The sequence below is a fragment of the Schistocerca gregaria genome, chromosome 3, assembly GCF_023897955.1.
Source record: "Schistocerca gregaria isolate iqSchGreg1 chromosome 3, iqSchGreg1.2, whole genome shotgun sequence".
Lineage (NCBI taxonomy): Eukaryota > Metazoa > Arthropoda > Insecta > Orthoptera > Acrididae > Schistocerca > Schistocerca gregaria.
Genome location: NC_064922.1, coordinates 18,485,534 through 18,490,791, shown reverse-complemented (window position 1 = coordinate 18,490,791; position 5,258 = coordinate 18,485,534). Strand labels below are relative to the sequence as shown.

Sequence of the window (5,258 nt, the reverse complement as noted above, 5' to 3'; positions counted from 1 at the left end):
TTCGATGCTCTGGTATTACAAATGCAAATTCCGTCTGTTTTTAACGTCTTAAATTGAAAGAGCCGTCACAAATTGCTCCGTTTTCACTCCTTGTCGCTAATCATACAGCACCTGAGGTAACAAACACATCTCGAGCCCAATTGTGCACTCCATTATTCATGCCAACTCAGTGCCTCGCTCTTTACTACTGTGTACCAATCTTGTCGTCCAACTACAAAACACTGGGCCACAACAAGTTTCCGCGTCTCCATTGCACTGCGCATACTACAAAACGCTCCCCAAACTTGGCACTCACCCACGCAGCCGAATTTTCCGACTTTCCACGACGCTCACGCAACGCTCACGCTAGTGACAGCATTATTTATAGTTCGACGTCGCGCCAAAGCGAATGAGCACATTTCGCCTTCCTCTTAGGCCGCCCTCCTAGTGTGGCTGCTCGGTGTCTGCAGGCAGCGACGGTCTGCTAGCTTCCTGTGTTCGCACCTATGTCACCTGTGCTTGCTTGTCAGAGACAGACTATCGCAAAACATACAACTCACTCCATGAATTGATTGCTACGGCATCTGTTATCAGCAGTCACAACTAGCAACACCAGTAGCAGCCGACTGCACGCAAAGAATAGGAATGTGCAGTGGGATTTACGTGAACTCGGCGCAAGGCAGATCTTTCCGACATAGGCTTGAGAATCTTACGGGAACACTTGTACTGTTTCTAAATTAAGTGTAGGCGTGGGAGGAGGGTGCTTCCCGCGCACTGATAACAGCACGCTTGCCAATTGTGGATGCTAATCATTCGCTTGTATCTTCCTAGACACATCTGCAGGCTGAGAATTATTCCACTTGCATGGCAAGGTGCGCATGTAGGTGTGTTAAAAATTCTGGAGGCACTGGGTATTGATCCCAGCACCTCTCGCATATTAAGCGAGCGCTCTACCATCTGAGCTACGCCCGCCACCCAGAAGACTAATGGGGCTACATACAGCCATATAGACGACACAGACCCTTGCACTCCCATTATTCAGCAGACAAACACTACTCTCTATGTATCCGTTAGGGTGTCTTTCAGGTTTCGTGCATTCTGTATCGAATCGTAGTTGGCCACAATGAAAGTGGCACGTATAACGTTGAAAATAGAGTTCGGACACCGCTCTGAGTAAGACGAACGTGTTGTCCACCCTCTAGACTTCAATGAGGTTAAGCCGTGATACCTAAGACAGATCTGCACTCGATGACACGTCGATAACAGCCGGTCCCCACACTTACATCTTGCTCTCCTTACGTCAGTATACATCATATCAGTCTGTGACGCTGGCTTTGCAACATCTTGCGTGAATTTAGGTTCGCCGCGACCAACACTTACCATGCACTGACCACAAAAAATGGAGGCGCCGCGGCTTGAACCCTGCACATTTCACATGCGAAGCGAACGCTCTACCAACTGAGCTACGCCACATGCACGACCAAACTGCGCTATTCCCCATTCTTTGCGACTCTGATGCGCACGGACACGATGGTTGGTTGGTTTGTAGCGGTGAAGGGAGCAGAGTACAAAGGCGCGGACACGTTCATATACACAAAAGTTCGAAGTAGTTTCGATGCTCTGGTATTACAAATGCAAATTCCGTCTGTTTTTAACGTCTTAAATTGAAAGAGCCGTCACAAATTGCTCCGTTTTCACTCCTTGTCGACAATCATACAGCACCTGAGGTAACAAACACATCTCGAGCCCCATTGTGCACTCCATTATTCATGCCAACTCAGTGCCTCGCTCTTTACTACTGTGTACCAATCTTGTCGTCCAACTGCAAAACACTGGGCCACAACAAGTTTCCGCGTCTCCATTGCACTGCGCATACTACAAAACGCTCCCCAAACTTGGCACTCACCCACGCAGCCGAGTTTTCCGACTTTCCACGACGCTCACGCAACGCTCACGCTAGTGACAGCATTATTTATAGTTCGACGTCGCGCCAAAGCGAATGAGCACATCTCGCCTACCGCTTAGGCCGCCCTCCTAGTGTGGCTGCTCGGTGTCTGCAGGCAGCGAGGGTCTGCTAGCTTCCTGTGTTCGCACCTATGTCACCTGTGCTTGCTTGTCAGAGACAGACTATCGCAAAACATACAACTCACTCCATGAATTGATTGCTACGGCATTTGTTATCAGCAGTCACAACTAGCAACACCAGTAGCAGCCGACTGCACGCAAAGAATAGGAATGTGCAGTGGGATTTACGTGAACTCGGCACAAGGCAGATCTTTCCGACATAGGCTTGAGAATCTTACGGGAACACTTGTACTGTTTCTAAATTAAGTGTAGGCGTGGGAGGAGGGTGCTCCCCGCGCACTAAAAAAGCACGATGGCAATTGTGGATGCTAATCATTCGCTTGTATCTTCCTAGACACATCTGCAGGCTGAGAATTATTCCACTTGCATGGCAAGGTGCGCATGTAGGTGTGTTAAAAATTCTGGAGGCACTGGGTATTGATCCCAGCACCTCTTGCATACTAAGCGAGCGCTCTACCATCTGAGCTATGCCCCCCTCCCCGAAGACTATTGGTGCTACATAAAGCCATATAGACGACACAGACCTTGCACTCCCATTATTCAGCAGACAAACACTACTCTCTATGTATCCGTTAGGGTGTCTTTCAGGTTTCGTGCATTCTGTATCGAATCGTAGTTGGCCACAATGAAAGTGGCACGTATAACTTTGAAAATAGAGTACGGACACCGCTCTGAGTAAGACGAACGTGTTGTCCACCCTCTAGACTTCAATGAGGTTAAGCCGTGATACCTAAGACAGATCTGCACTCGAAGACACCTCGATAACAGCCGGTCCCCACACTTACATCTTGCTCTCCTTACGTCAGTATACAACATATCAGACTGTGACGCTGGCTTTGCAACATCTTGTGTGCCTTTAGGTTCGCCGCGACCAACACTTACCATGCACTGACCACAAAAAATTGAGGCGCCGCGGCTTGAACCCTGCACCTTTCACATGCGAAGCGAACGCTCTACCAACTGAGCTACGCCACATGCACGACCAAACTGCGCTATTCCCCATTCTTTGCGACTCTGATGCGCACGGACACGATGGTTGTTTGGTTTGTAGCGGTGAAGGGAGCAGAGTACAAAGGTGCGGACACGTTCATATACACAAAAGTTCCAAGTAGTTTCGATGCTCTGGTATTACAAATGCAAATTCCGTCTGTTTTTGCGTCTTAAATTGAAAGAGCAGTCACAAATTGCTCCGTTTTCACTCCTTGTCGACAATCATACAGCACCTGAGGTAACAAACACATCTCAAGCCCCATTGTGCACTCCATTATTCATGCCAACTCAGTGCCTCGCTCTTTACTACTGTGTACCAATCTTGTCGTCCAACTGCAAAACACTGGGCCACAACAAGTTTCCGCGTCTCCATTGCACTGCGCATACTACAAAACGCTCCCCAAACTTGGCACTCACCCACGCAGCCGACTTTTCCGACTTTCCATGACGCTCACGCTAGTGACAGCATTATTTATAGTTCGACGTCGCACCAAGGCGAATGAGCACATCTCGCCTACGGCTTAGGCCGCCCTCCTAGTGTGGCTGCTCGGTGTCTGCAGGCAGCGAGGGTCTGCTAGCTTCCTGTGTTCGCACCTATGTCACCTGTGCTTGCTTGTCAGAGACAGACTATCGCAAAACATACAACTCACTCCATGAATTGATTGCTACGGCATCTGTTATCAGCAGTCACAACTAGCAACACCAGTAGCAGCCGACTGCACGCAAAGAATAGGAATGTGCAGTGGGATTTACGTGAACTCGGCACAAGGCAGATCTTTCCGACATAGGCTTGAGAATCTTACGGGAACACTTGTACTGTTTCTAAATTAAGTGTAGGCGTGGGAGGAGGGTGCTCCCCGCGCACTAAAAAAGCACGATGGCAATTGTGGATGCTAATCATTCGCTTGTATCTTCCTAGACACATCTGCAGGCTGAGAATTATTCCACTTGCATGGCAAGGTGCGCATGTAGGTGTGTTAAAAATTCTGGAGGCACTGGGTATTGATCCCAGCACCTCTCGCATACTAAGCGAGCGCTCTACCATCTGAGCTACGCCCGCCACCCTGAAGACTAATGGTGCTACATACAGCCATATAGACGACACAGACCCTTGCACTCCCATTATTCAGCAGACAAACACTACTCTCTATGTATCCGTTAGGGTGTCTTTCAGGTTTCGTGCATTCTGTATCGAATCGTAGTTGGCCACAATGAAAGTGGCACGTATAACGTTGAAAATAGAGTTCGGACACCGCTCTGAGTAAGACGAACGTGTTGTCCACCCTCTAGACTTCAATGAGGTTAAGCCGTGATACCTAAGACAGATCTGCACTCGATGACACCTCGATAACAGCCGGTCCCCACACTTACATCTTGCTCTCCTTACGTCAGTATACATCATATCAGTCTGTGACGCTGGCTTTGCAACATCTTGCGTGCCTTTAGGTTCGCCGCGACCAACACTTACCATGCACTGACCACAAAAAATGGAGGCGCCGCGGCTTGAACCCTGCACATTTCACATGCGAAGCGAACGCTCTACCAACTGAGCTACGCCACATGCACGACCAAACTGCGCTATTCCCCATTCTTTGCGACTCTGATGCGCACGGACACGATGGTTGGCTGGTTTGTAGCGGTGAAGGGAGCAGAGTACAAAGGTGCGGACACGTTCATATACACAAAGGTTCCAAGTAGTTTCGATGCTCTGGTATTACAAATGCAAATTCCGTCTATTTTTAACGTCTTAAATTGAAAGAGCCGTCACAAATTGCTCCGTTTTCACTCCTTGTCGACAATCACACGGCACCTGTGGTAACAAACACATCTCGAGCCCCATTGTGCACTCCATTATTCATGCCAACTCAGTGCCTCGCTCTTTACTACTGTGTACCAATCTTGTCGTCCAACTGCAAAACACTGGGCCACAACAAGTTTCCGCGTCTCCATTGCACTGCGCATGCTACAAAACGCTCCCCAAACTTGGCACTCACCCACGCAGCCGACTTTTCCGACTTTCCACAACGCTCACGCTAGTGACAGCATTATTTATAGTTCGACGTCGCGCCAAAGCGAATGAGCACATTTCGCCTACCGCTTAGGCCGCCCTCCTAGTGTGGCTGCTCGGTGTCTGCAGGCAGCGAGGGTCTGCTAGCTTCCTGTGTTCGCACCTATGTCACCTGTGCTTGCTTGTCAGAGACAGA

At 49.2% G+C, this 5,258-nt stretch overlaps 2 non-coding genes across 2 annotated transcripts; both read right to left on the bottom strand.

Annotated features, from left to right (window-relative positions):
- Window positions 1–878: 878 nt before the first annotated feature.
- Trnai-aau (transfer RNA isoleucine (anticodon AAU)) lies at window positions 879–952 on the bottom strand. The gene has a single exon. It is a non-coding gene; the product is annotated as a tRNA-Ile (tRNA).
- A 1,514-nt stretch (window positions 953–2,466) lies between these two features.
- On the bottom strand, window positions 2,467–2,539 carry Trnat-agu (transfer RNA threonine (anticodon AGU)). The gene has a single exon. It is a non-coding gene; the product is annotated as a tRNA-Thr (tRNA).
- Window positions 2,540–5,258: the final 2,719 nt, after the last annotated feature.